General features: G+C 43.3%; 1 pseudogene; it reads left to right on the top strand.

The window, feature by feature from the left end:
- The first annotated feature begins 599 nt into the window (after positions 1 to 599).
- On the top strand, positions 600 to 3,371 carry LOC142461382 (elongation factor 1-beta pseudogene; annotated as a pseudogene).
- Positions 3,372 to 14,339: the final 10,968 nt, after the last annotated feature.

Genomic DNA, 14,339 nt, shown 5'->3' with positions numbered 1-14,339 from the left:
GTGTATGTTTCATCAGTGCTTTACTGCCTGCCCCCTGGTTGACTCATCTCATCCCTGTGACCCCTCTGTGGAGGGCATGTCCAATTGCCTACAAATGGGCTTTGGATCTCTGCTCCGACCCAACTCAGTTCTCAACAATATGTTAGTTTGTTGGTTGGTTGGTTTGTTTATTACAGTCTTTTGATGCCTGTTACCCGATCCCAACACCACCTCATGATCACACAGGCTGGTGTGCTTCTTCCATGTGGGCTAGTTGCTTCTCGGCTAGAGAAGCTGCTCATTTAACTTCATGCCTTTAAGACCCCAGACACTATATCTTTTAATAGCCGGGCACCCTCTGCTTTCTAAAAGCAGTTGTATAAAGCAATAGTATGTCATTGTACTGTACCAATAACATGTATACCTGTGATAGTAACATCTACAGCAAGCGGGTGAGAACAAAGCTGTGTCGGAGTAAGGAGGAACCCACAGAAAGAAAGAGCACAGCAAACAGTATGCTTGAAAACTAAGTGCATACTTGCTCTCCTTTTAACTTCTTCTAAGAGACAGGATGTTATCAAAAATAATTGGTCAGCCTTTTTTGTCCCATCTCCTAGCGTTCTGCCTTTCCCTCCGCTGCCGCCACCTGGTCCAGCCGGCGCCATGGGTTTCGGAGACTTGAAGAGCCCTGCTGGCCTTCAGGTGCTCAATGCCTACCTGGCCGACGAGCTACATCGAGGGGTATGTGCCATCACAAGCAGATGTGGCAGTGTTTGAAGCAATCTCCGGCCCTCCACCCGCTGACTTGTATCCTGCCCTACGTTGTTGGTATAATCACATCAAGTCGTACGAAAAGGAAAAGGCCAGTTTGCCAGGAGTCAAGAAAGCTGAGCAAGTATGGCCCTACTGATGTGGAAGACACCACCGGGAGTGGCGGTACAGACAGTAAGGATGATGACGACATTGATCTCTTTGGATCTGATGAGGAGGAGGAAAGTGAAGAAGCAAAGAGGCTGAGAGAAGACCGCCCTGCACAGTGTGAGTCACAGAGAGCCAGGAAACCTGCACATGTTGCCAAGTCCTCCATCTTACTCGATGTGAAACCGTGGGACGATGAGACTGATACGGCGAAACTGGAAGAGTGCGTCAGAAGCATTCAAGCAGACGGCTTGGTCTGGGGCTCATCCAAGCTCGTTTCGGTGGGGTATGGAATTAAAAAACTTCAAATACAGTGTGTAGTTGAAGATGACAAAGTTGGTAAAGATATGCTGGAAGAACAGATAACTGCTTTTGAAGACTGTGCAGTCCATGGATGTGGCTGCTTTCAACAAGATCTAAACTCCCTCCTGGATGGTTGCACTTAAATAAATGACTAAAGGACAAAAAATAATAATTGGTCAGTTAAGTTTGTAACATACAGAGATGCAGTATGTAGTGACACAAAGAAGGAGGGGAACAGAGCTGTGTAAGAGTAACATGTCTTTAACTGGATTTGGCGTCAAGCGAACATTGATTCTGCCAAGTGGTATACTGTGAGCCCTTGAGTAACCACTAAGGAAATGCTTCAAACATCTGATTCTCAATGGTCGGTTATCATCTAAGTCAGCATATAAGCTTGTTGTGAAATTGAAATGGGTCTTTCTGAAGAACATAGGGCTTGACAAAAATCAGTATCTGATCTTTGAGGTGCAAACTTAAAACTCCCAATAAAGAGAGTCCACGTCTGCCTTCTTGACCTGAAAGTCAAAATTATTCATAATGTAAGTAACCACTAATTTATTCACTAAGAAAATAAACATAACAAAGAAAGATTACTGAATTCTTGGAAATTTTCTTTATATTTGATAGAGTGTATGTGACTTCCCCAGTGAAACATTTATGCGGGAGATTGAGACAAAGCAAAGGAAAAAAGCTATCCAAACGCCATCTAAAAATTCAGAAACAGCTGTTAGGTAATAAAGTAAGAATCTTCTGTCTCATAGCAGCCCTAAGAGCCAGTGCTTCATATTTTTTTCACTTCGTTTCTGTTTACACATTAGTCGTGAACTCATTTGCTTTTGTTGCAAATTATTTGCTCAGTGTGAACACCCATTTATTTCTATTCTGTTCCCTAGTAATTGCATTCAAGGATATAATGCTTTTGAAAGCTATTTAGACTTAGGAATACTTTAGATTTGCCTTCTCCATCTCTCTGGTCTTCTCAAGTGAGTTGAACCACTGCTGCGTTTCAGAATGGGAGCCCAGACAGCATCATTTGGGAACTTGTTAGAAATACATCAGTTCTCCAGCCCCAGCTGAGACTACTGTTCCGAATCTCAGCAATTGAGCAATGAGTGTTTTAACAAGCCCTTTAGGTACTTCTTATACACACCAAAGTGTGAGTTAAGCGACCATGGAAGGATTTTAGCCTTTACTAAGGGGGGGAAAAAAAACCTAAATATTATAAGTCATGGTTCACATGTCAAAAAACTCATGCTGAGATGAGCAAATAGATTGCTACCGAGTACCAACACCCCCTACTTTTTTTTAACAGCTCTATTGTGATCTTCACTTACCATGAAATCTGTGTCTTTAAAGTTTACACTTCAATGTCTTTTAAGTATATAGTAGGGTAACCAAAAAGGCAAGCCCCTTGCTCCCAGGGTTCCCGTTCATACATACACAAGTTTATTCCAAACAAAAGCATGCTTCAACATGTCTGCACTCATGACCTGCTCCTGACAAGTTCTCTCAGTATTACGCTTATTGTAGTCTCAAGAGTGTATGTACCTTTAAAAACAACATTAGATAGTGCCCAGCTATCAGAATTGCGCCTGGGGTCTCAAAGGCTTGTTTCCAAACACGCAGTTATCTAAGTGAGACGTCAACTAAGGCCACATGGAAGAAGCACACGAACATTTGTGACCCAAACGTAAATCATAACCGAGATGCACGGGAGGGAATAGGGTCAGAGTTTAAATTGTGAGATTCTGGTTTTCAGGAGGCTATAATTGACAGTGGAAGCCCAAGATACATTTGTGAGATCTACACAAGGAATAAGCCTCTGGTGATTTCCCTCTATCCCTAATTGACAGATGGCAATAAACTGGTTACCAAACTGTATTGGAGAGAGAAATGTAAGCAATCAATGACAAAGCTGACTTGAACAGTTAAAACCTTGTGACTTGATCCCTCCTCTGGTATACTTTGGGCTTGCTCTGGTCTTCCGTGGTATGTGTGTGTGTGTGTGTGTGTGTGTGTGTGTGTGTGTGTGTTCATTGGGGTTCATCTCTGGTGTATTTTGTCATTGTGGGGAACCCTCTTGAATCATTGTTAAATGGGTTTCTGGTTTTCGGTGTATGAAACCCAGGATTGATGAACCTGTAGAGACAACAACTCGAATAAGGCCTCCTGAGGGGTATGGTGGGGGAGGTGGGGAGAGGGGTAAAGAGGGAGTGGATATCAAGGAGTTGAAGATGGAAGAAAATGATTTGAAACTGATGTGGTAGCAATTATATATACCGTTCAGTGTGATTGAACTATGGAATGGTAGGATATCTGGATTAGCTCCCAATAAAATGTATTTGAAAATATATGAATAAACAAAGCAACAAGTCCAGTCAAATCAGTGACTTTCAAGGGGATCATCTGGGCCAGTAAAATTCAAGGCAGAGAGGTCAGCTCAGGAAGTTATGACAGCTTTCTTGGAGGGGTGATTCCAAAGGGGTAATCTTGATCGATTTTTCTTGAAGGACACATGGCTATCGCGGGGAATTATTAAGACATTTTATAAAAATTAAAAACAATTGATGAGGAAAAGGTAAAAAAAAGAAAGTTTCACTGAGGAATTTTTTTCCTTCATGACACTGCACCTGGTCACTCTCGAGGGTGGTTAGGGCTGTCCTGTGAGAGTCCCATTGGGGAGCCTCTACAGTCCCTTCAGTCTCCTCCTTGCTCCCCAAACTCAAAGAATATCCCAAAGGAAGACCATTGGAGCCCCTCAAAGATGCCCAAACTGCCATTTTGATGTGGTACAACTCTAAGAGCACAGAATTCTTTAGGGAAGGGTGAGAGAAATGGAAACACTGCCTCTGGCAGTGTATAGGTCCAGGTGGAGAATTTGTTGAGACGCAATAGCTCCACACCTGTTAATATTTTTTGTCTAAGAAAGCTTCCTAAATATTTTGTAGCAATACTTTTTTACTTACCCTCGTGCATACAGATCATCTCCAATCATCACCACAGCTAACTTCTTTTGATTGATAGGTAGTAGCTGACTCAAGCAGTGTGGGAAATATTCAAAAGTCACATTCAATCTAAACCAGAAATAATGTACTACTAGTTAGTTATACCGCTGTCATTGTTGGATTAGAGGATTGTGGTCTTTGGGATACTTATTTTCCATAACTACACATAAATCCTACCTTGAACACATTCAGAGAGGCTGCAGAAATTGCTTTAGAGAAGGGGAAACAAAAATGTGCCCTCAAGCCACAAGAGGGCGCCATGCTTATGATTGAGGCAATCCTCACTAGGATTGTGTACACGTGCCCAATGCTTATGCTCACCACAGCTCTGACCTGCTGGGTCTGCCCTTACTCCAGGGCTATCATTGGCTCGGGAAAGTGGCTCCTGGAACACAGAGAATGATAGTGGTAATTTAAAATTATTAAAGCCCCAGTTGTTAACTTGGAACTTATCTTAAGCTCTTCAAAATATATACCTGTAGGCTTTTTGAGACCCAGAGCTACTTATTTGAGTGCGTAGATTATAACCCTGCTTGGTCGTTTCCTTTTGTTCCTGACATGTATGTGGCCTATGGCCTATGAATTGGGGAGAATATCATTTTAGTCAAATAATAACAGCACCACTTTTTTATACACTTGTCAGTGAAAGGGGTAGCTGCCTTGTGCAAATGCTCCTTCAAAATGCACACAAAGGAAATACTAATATAGAAAAGTCTAGTTTTTCTGAAAATGCCCTGACTCACTTGGTAAACCCTTGCATTACCGTTTTTAGCTCCATGGTTGTTAGATGCCATTGAGTTGTTTCCGACTCATAGAGATCATCCTGTGCACAACAGAAGGAAACCCTGCCTGGCCCTGCGCCATCCTCACAACTGTTTCTGTGCTTGAGTGCATTGTTGCAGCCACTATGCCAGTCCCTCTCATTGAAGGTCCGCCTCTCTCTCATGGCCTCTCTACTTTGCCAAGCATGATGTCCTTGGTCTCTCCTGACAACATGTTCGAAGAATGTGAGATGGAGCACACCATCCTCCCCTCTAAGGAGCACTCTGGCCACAGTTCTTCCAAGACACGTCTGTGTGTCCTTTTAGCAGTCCGTGTTCTTTGCCGGCACCACAATTCAAATGCATCAGTAATTCTTCGGTCTTCCTTATTCAATGTCCAACTTTCACATGCATATGAGGCCACTGAAAATACCCTGGCTTGGGTCAAGCACACCAGCCCTCGAAGTAACATCCTGGCTTTTCCATACTCTAAAGATGTCTTCTCAAACTCTCGTTGCCATCGAGTCAGCGACCCCTTGTGGGTTTCTGCAACTGCAACTTGTTATGGAAGTAGAAAGCCCTGTCTTTCTCCATGTGAATCGCAGCCCAACATGTAACCACTAAACCACCAGGGCTCCTAAAAAGGTCTTGAGCAGCAGATGTACCCAACACAATGCGTCTTTGGATCTCCTGACTGCTGCTTCCATGAGCACTGACTGTGGATCCAGCTCCATCTGGAAGGAAGGTCAGTGGTTTGAACTCGCCAGTTGTTTCAAGGGAGGAAGAGAGGGCAATCTGCTTAATGATTTAACAACGTTGAAAACCATGTGGGAAAGTTCTGCTCTGCCCTACAGGGTCAGTGTGCATCACACACAAGGACGGTGAGACGGTGGCTCGTATACGTTGGATATGTTATCAGGAGGAGCCACTCCTTGGAAAAGGACAGTGCATGGCCAACTAGAGGTCAGTGCAAAGAGGGAGAGGGAGCCCCTCATGGAGCTGGACTGACACAGTGCCAAGCAGTAAAGGGCTCAAACACTATAGCATTTGTGAAGGTGGTGGAGGCCCAGCCAGGGTTTCATTCTGTTGTTCACGGGGTCACTCGGTGGGAACAGGCTAGTCAGCATGGACTAGCTGACATTTTAACAGTTTTATTATCTACATGCCATAGACTTCAATCATATCAAGAAGAGTTGTACAATTTTTGTGTCAAATTTTGACACAAATATGCACAGCAGAACATTCTCCAGTTCCACAACTTCTTGTATAATTTAGTGTCCTTGATTATACTCTTCGTATAACAACCATCTTTATGGATTTCTTGAGGCAATATATCCCTTCCCCATTTACATATACTATTAACGTCTGTTTACAAATTCACCTGCAATTTGGGCTCACTTTAAATGAGACCCATCACTATCAAAGACCCTAGAATCAGTCTAGGTCAGCGGTTCTCAACCTGTGGGTTGAGACTCCTTTGGTGGTTGAAGGACCCTTTCAGAGGGGTCCCCCAATTCATAACAGTAGCAAAATGACAGTTATGAAGTAGCAAAGAAAATAATTTTATGGTTGGAGGGTCACCACAACATGAGGGTTACAGCCTTAGAAAGGTTGGGAACCACTGGTCTAGGGGGTCATACAGAAATGCATCCTTCAGGGCCTTCTAGACTCTCCTTTCTACTGGAGGGAGCAGTGAGCCAACAAATTGAGGGACAGGGGAACAGCAAGGGATCTAAAATCGATGGCAAGAAGGGTTTAGAGTCCCTGGTGATGGTGCCTCATCAATTGTAATGTAGCCCAGAGGAATTAACAAGAGCCAAATGAAGGATGAACATGGTAGTGTGGCAGGAGGAAAAATGTAGACATGTATATATGTAATATAATATTATAGGGGTACTGGTCTATGTATATATATAGTTTAAAACACTAAGGTAGCAGACAGACTTTGGGCCTCCACTTAAGGGTTCCCTCAACACAAGAACACTTTGTTCTAATAACAGGGCACTCTATAATACTCACTTTTCCAACATGATCACGGAAGACAAAATGGGTACATAAGAAAGTATGGTGAAGAAGACTGATGGTGCCTGGCTATTAAAAGATATAGCATCTGGGGTTTTAAAGGCTTAAAGTTAAACAAGTGGCCATCTATCAGGGAAGCAGCAAAATCCACATGGGAGAAGCACGCCAAGCTGTGTGATAACAAGGTATCATATCGATGGGATCAGGTATCAAAGGATAGAAAACAGTTATATCAATGTGAAGGAGAGGGATCAGAGCAGAGACCTCAAACCATCTGTAGACAATTGGACATACCCTCACAGAAGGGTCACAAAAAGGGATGTCAGCCAGCATACAGTATAACACCGATGAAACACACATTCCTCTGATTGGTTAATGCTTCCTCCCTCCACTATCATGGCCCCAGTTCAGCTTCACAAATCCTGCTAGGCCAGCGTATGTACATTGGTACAGAAGTGCTTTCAACACGTGGAATCCAAGATAGACAACCCCCTCCAAAACAGTAATGGGAGCAATGAATCCATGATGTTCCACATGGGAAAGAAGGAGGGGAAGGAGGGGGAAGGGCAACTGGTAGCATCGATGGATGCATAACTCCCCTCAAAGGGGACAAGTAACAGAACTGTGGATGGATGGATACACTGGACAGTGCAAGACATGGAAAAATAAGAATAATATACCATTTATTAAAGGTTCACAAGGGTGGTAGGGTGGGGGAGGAAGGGAATAAAGAGGAGCTGATATCAAAGGGCTCAAGTAGAAAAAATGTTTTGAAAATGATGGCAACATATGTACAATCTCACTGAATATAACTGATTTATGGATTCTTAAAATATCTGTAAGAGCCCCAATAAAATAATAATAAAGAACATTACAAGGTGGGTACCCCCCCCAAAAAAATGGAAAAAAGCTCCACTAGGCAGAGCTTTCGTAGCACGCATTTTTCCCACCAGACAAGCATAGAGCAACTCGCTCTGAGCTAGTGCACCCAGTGGTGTTGCCTAGGAAAGTCTTTTCTGGTCACAGTGAATTTGTTGTAAAAGCAGTTTCACTCAAACCTTGGTGTGTGTGTGTGTGTGTGTATGTGTGATGGCTGATTTAAGAAAACAACGTGTGGCTGTGAGATTTTGTTTCTTGCTTGGGAAAAATGCCGCAGAAACTGCTGTTAATGTTGAACACAGCTTACAAGGACAGTGCTAAGGGAAAACCTCAAGCGTAGGAGTGATTATCTTATTTCAAAAAAGGTGAAAAACTTCCCTAACAGATGAAAATGTAGCGAGTGCATTTAGAGTTTGTTCCACCAGGTCAGATTGTCAATCAAGTTTTCTATTTAGCGGTTCTGAAAAGATTGTGTAACAGTGTGGGGGGTGGGGGGAGGCCCGATTTGCAGCAGATGGGGGACTGGTTTTGCCACCACGACAATGCACCTGCTCACAGTCATCTCATTGCACCAGCTTTTGGCCAAAACCAGCATGCCTCTCTTACCCCTTTGCACCTGACTCACCTGACCTCATCCACACAACTTCTTTTGGTTTCCAAGAATGAAGGACATGAAAGGTGATAAGGTTGTTTTGTAAAAAAAAAAAAAAAATTAAATCCATAGCTTTGGGAAAACATTTTGCATTTTGGAGGGTACCCTCATATGTCAAGAAGGCACTCCAGCTCAGTGCAACTTACATCCATGGATCTGATCATAGTCAGAGCCCTCTGCAGACTCACAGAGCTTCAGGCCAATGGTGCAGAAAGGTGAAGCAGGATGCCAGGTGCAATGTGTCTTAGATTCAAGATCAGTGGAAACATGGCAGGCTGCTGATAGCACTCAGGGTCAGGTAGCCCCTATGGGGATGCCCCTGGAGGCAGGCACAGAATCCCAAAAGCAGAAAAGCAAAGGGGAAAGGAGAGGGGTCTCCAGTGTCTTTCTTAGGCCATACCTCCCAGGAGGTATCAACGGGCCTGATGGACAGGTTGGCCTCCCACCCCTCCACTAGTGCAAGTGGACGTAACATCTCTAATTGCCACACAGCCCCGTGGTCCCCCATCCTTTTCTGTCTCACACTGGACCAGGCTGGTAGGAACCCCTAGATGAGCTCCATCCTTTGACTAGCAGGTTTTCAAACCTCAAGCCCACAGCCTGCACTTAGGAACATTTCTCCAGTTGCAAAACTTAGGCGCAAATCATACTCTCTGCTTCCTTCAAGCCAATCCCAGCCTCCTGGTGCCTGCTCTGCCCTACCCACAAGGCTCTGTGTGAGTGCATAATACACACTCTCTCTAATTCTCATGGTGTGGGAGTGTCATCAGCCTCAACATTGCATCTACTTTGGGTTCAGTGCCAGGAAGGGTTGGGGCTGTTTCTATAGAATGACCACAGCGTAATGATTTATCTTTTAGACAGTCTGTTTAAAAAATAGTGACAACGCTCGTGTTGATGAAGAGGTCGAGAAACTGAATGTCTGATGCGTTGCTGGTGGTTGTGTGATATGTTGAAAACACTCTGGGAAACAGTTTGACAGCATCTTTAAAAACCAACTTCCAGCGACAATGCTCCATTTTCACTACCAGCTATTTCTAATGGAAACATAGTAGATGGAACCTGATAGAATGGGAGAAAAGTGTGGACAAGAGCCCCAAATTCTCCAACAAGCAAGCAAAACTCACAGTCTTACCAGACTGCTTCAGACTGGAGGGCTTTGTGAGATGATGGCCTGAGACAGACTCAAATCTCTAACTGAAACTCAGCCTCCAGGTGGCCTTGTAGCCAAAGACCAAACTGGCTTAAAAAGTCACAAATATCACCCATAAGTACTGTGCTCCTCTAAAAAATAATGACCTAAATGAAATGATCAATCTTAACTTTAAAACAAAGTGGAGAGTGCAAGGGGATGGGAAACTAGATGAACAGAAATGGAACAATCAGAATGGAAATACTGAGACTTCATTGAATGTCACTGAGTCACCAGTGTCACTGAACAGCCTGTGTAGAAATTGTTGATTTGGAACAGCTATGTAAGCAACAACAACAACAACAAAAACACAATAAAATAGTATTTAAAGGGAATAAGCAAACAACAAAAACACATCCATTGCACTCCTGGGGATTTATTCCGGAGAAATGAAGATTTATGTTCACACACACACACACACACACACACACACGTCTTTGACAACATTGTTTATGGCACCTTTATTCATACAAGTGAAACACTGGACACAATGCAGATGTTCTTCAACCGGTGAATGGCTCCCCAAACCAGTCTATATCCATCCCACAGAATACTACTCCACAACAAAAAGGAAAGACTGTCGACACAGCGTTTTCTAGAGAATTCTGCTGAATGAAAAGGCCAAAATTGAAAGGTTATCGACTACATGATTCCATGTATATCAAATTCTTAAAACGACAAAGTTATGGAACTCAAGAACACATTAGTGGTTGTTGCCAGGCGTTCAGGGAGGTAGGAACCAGGCGTTCAGGGAGGTAGGAACCACAGGGAGTGGGTGTGGAAATAGGGATCGTGGAGGTGATGGAAACGTCTATATCTTGAGTATATCCATGTCAATATCCTATTTGGGGCACTGGACTATACATTTTCAAGACATTAGCAGTGGGAGGAACTGAGCAGAGTACACAGTATCTGTGTGTGTTACTTCTTACAGTTGTATGCCAAGCTATAATTATGTCAAAATAAAAAGCTAACAGTTTTTAGGTTTTTTAATTAAGAGAATGAGTGATTCTGGGCTCAGGATAGTGAAGAAGGCTACAGAGATTAAATTATTACGAATGTTCCAGCTTCCATATTAGATGGTAGATTTATGAGCATTTATTATGAGAAATAAACAAAAATGAATGAGGACCATGCTGGAGTCAATGCTGCGCACATGTCATGAGCCAAAGATTATGATTACTCCAACCTTGTGCAAGATGTAGAAGACAATGGGCCCGGGCTCTTGTGAATAAGGAAGTAGCACACCAGCATCACATAGTCATTCAATCTTTCAAAAATAATTTTTTCTTGTGTGTTTCTTTATTGGCATAGACTTGACATATCACACAATTTAATTGTTCTATACTATGGAGAAATGTGTGCAATCATCACTACAATCAATTCCAGAGCATTGTGTTCTTGAATTCACGGATGTTAGCTCCCTATTTCCCCCAGTTGCCCCTGTCATGCTCCTAGGTGATGATTAATTCAGCCACTGTCTCTAGAGATCTACCTATCCAGGATTTCATGTACAGAAAGTCATTCAAAACACAAACAAGAAGCAAAAAAAAAAAACAAACGCAAAAGCAAACAGCAATGCCTAGACACACAAATAAACCTTGATCAAAGAGAAAGCAGAAAAGATTCAAAACTGAAACATCTTCAAGATTTGGTCAAAAGGAGAGCAAATGGAAGTTCACACAGCAAACTGCGTTCCTATTTGATAATGTCACGGACATTGTTCAGAGGCATTCCATCTTTTGCAATATGCCAATGTTCTCTTTCACTGTTTGCTGGTTGTTCTGTTCCCAGGACTCTAGTTCCCCTGCCTCCTTATCTACGCAGCTTTGCTCTAGAGCACAGATTCCCAACCTGATGGTGCCCGCTGCTCCCTGTGCATGAAAAAAAATTACTCAGCGCCCTTCCTGTCAAGTCAAAACTCGTGTTCTACAGTCAGTGGTGGGATTCGGCCTCTTTGCACAGGTTCGGCAGAACAGATGCCTAACTTTTTTGTTGAGTCTGGTGAGCCGGTTGTTAAAATGGCACTTGTGCCACGGTTCTCCTGAAGGTGGGCACACGAGCAGCCACTCCATGTGGAAATCACAAATTTGCACTCCTCACTCCTTTGTAACAGTCATGTGCACAACAGCATATTCTAAGCGCTGGTAGTAACGTTTATTCTGTACACAGGTATAAAAATTTAGGTGGAATGATGGTTTTAATATTTATTCATTTGCTTCATAAAACTCGTTAATTTCTGATTAAGTACTACCTTTTTATCCCCTGGTGTTTGTGACTTCAGTAACAGACATATGATGCACAGAGAAAAGGTGCCAACCAACCAGCCAGAGGGTGGCATGCTGCCATTCCTTTCAGCTTTGGGTTAGGTCCCCAATCCCATGAGATATTAGGAGTGAATCCTGCAATTCCGGAAAGTGTGCAAAGAGCTAAAAATATCTTTAGAATAATTGCTGTAAGTTCAGCAGAAGGGCTTTTTCAAAGATGAACACAATATGTTCAGAGAAGAGAAGTCAAGGAACGGTTTCTAATCTATCAAACACCATGACTATTGTCTGCTTGGCCTACCTCTAAAAGAGTGGGCTCTTACTCCTACAGTGACAAGATGGGTAAGGATAAAACACAGCTAGTGATGCTCAGCCAGAAGAGAAGAATAGTACAAGTGAGGATGCCCATCAAGAAATAATATGGAAATATATTAGATAGCAATGTTATTTGTTTGGGTCAGGAATTATTTACAGTTTTTCATTAATATTTTAAAACTCTTATAACATAATGTAGTTTTGTGTACCTCTTTTATTGTTCTTACTTAAGTATTAACTGTATGGAATAATAAACTACCTTTGGTTTGTAATTTTTTTAATATACTAATAGAAAAAGAAAGTGGCCAGAACACAGGTCACAAGAAACAGGCATTATTTATTTATTTTAAACAAATCATTTTATTGGGGCTCATACAACTCATCACATTCCATAAATACATCAATTGAGTAAAGCACCCTTATACATTCGTTGTCCTCATCATTCTCAAAATTCGCCTTCCACTTGGGTTCCTCGAATCAGCTCATTTTCCTTTTTTCTCCCTCTCCCTCCCTCCCCGCTCCCCCCTCCCTCATGAACCCTTAATAATTTATAAATCATTATTTTATATTATCTTACACTGCCCGGCATCTCCCCTCACCCACCTTCCCATTGCCCATCCCCCAGAGAGGAGGTTACATGTAGATCCCAGAGATCAGTTCCCCCTTTCTACACCCCCTTCCCTCCGGTGTCACCACTCTCACCGCTGGTCCTGAGGGGTTCATCCGTCCTAGATTCCCTGTGTTTCCAGATCCCTACTGCACCACTGTGCATTCTCTGGTCTAACCAGGTCCGCAAGGTAGAATTGGGATCGTGATAATTGGGGGGGAGGAAGCGTTCAAGAACTAGAGGAAGGTTTTGAGTTTCATTGTTGCTACACTGAACCCTGAGTGACCCATCTTCTCCCCACTACTCCTCTGCAAGGGATGTCCAGCTGTCTACAGATGGGCATTGGGTCCCCATCACACACTCCCCTCATTCACAGTGATGTGATTTTTTGCCCCCCGCCAACCCTTTGTTGTTTGAAACCAAAAACAGGCATTATTGGGAACACAGTCTGGCGGGCTTCTCCAGAGTGGAGGAAGAGCAGAGAAGCCCCAGACAAAGAAATACCGTGCATGTATGCCTTCGGGGGCAGAGACCGGGGACGAGGGTTGGGAGAACATCATGCATTGTCCTGATTGTCAAGTTTGAATAAGGGGGTGGGGGGGTTGACGTGGCACTTGATGTGCAGGGAAGTTTTTGGTGTGTGTGGGAAGGTGTGGGGGATGGAGAGAATGTATGAACAAGAGACAACGGAAGGAGACACCCCAAATGGCCAGGTGTTGTTTTATGCTCAGCTGGACCCCTTCTTCCTGCCTTTTGATAGGGAATAGGGCGAAGGTCGCATCTTCTGCAGCTGCTTCCTGCTGCACAGGGATGAACGGCTCAGAGGTGTCCGCTCTCGGTCAGGTCTGGTGAGTGTCTTGGGGGTTGGAACGTAGCCATACAAAGAGTTGCTGAGACCCTGTGGCCTTTTTAACACACCTCAGTTTCTATCGACGCAGCATGTGATTCTGAGGACAAAAATTATGACTAAGAGTAGTACAGTTAGGCTAGAACCCAACTGTGTGCAATGCCTTGAACCCAGGCCCAGGGGGCGAGTCCAACCATCCCCCAATTGTTTAATTACATCTGAGCTAGGAGACGACTTTAGCCCATCCTTCAATGTATTGAAATTTTCCTTTTTTAGCAGTATCATATCTAAATAAAGATTTCCCTTAAATCCCTGCAAGTGATATCTAATTAAAGGCCTGGTACGTAAGGTTACATTATATGGATAAGGAGTTACACTGAAATCAGAAACATTTCAATCACACTTTAACATCAATTGATGCTGCAAGTCCATGATTTGATCTCCTCGCCACTAAGTGGTCTGTTGCAGCTCAGCCCCTTTTTCTTCTAATTCGTCATCTACTTTGGCCTGCATGGTCTCTAGTTGGTGTGAGTCCACCTGCCACTGTGTACAAATGTTCAGTTTGGTAGATTCTGCGGTGCTGCCCCTGCTG

The sequence above is a fragment of the Tenrec ecaudatus genome, chromosome 11 (assembly GCF_050624435.1).
Source record: "Tenrec ecaudatus isolate mTenEca1 chromosome 11, mTenEca1.hap1, whole genome shotgun sequence".
Classification (NCBI taxonomy): domain Eukaryota; kingdom Metazoa; phylum Chordata; class Mammalia; order Afrosoricida; family Tenrecidae; genus Tenrec; species Tenrec ecaudatus.
The sequence above is the reverse complement of the archived record's forward strand: the minus strand, read 5'-3'. Positions and strand labels throughout refer to the sequence as shown.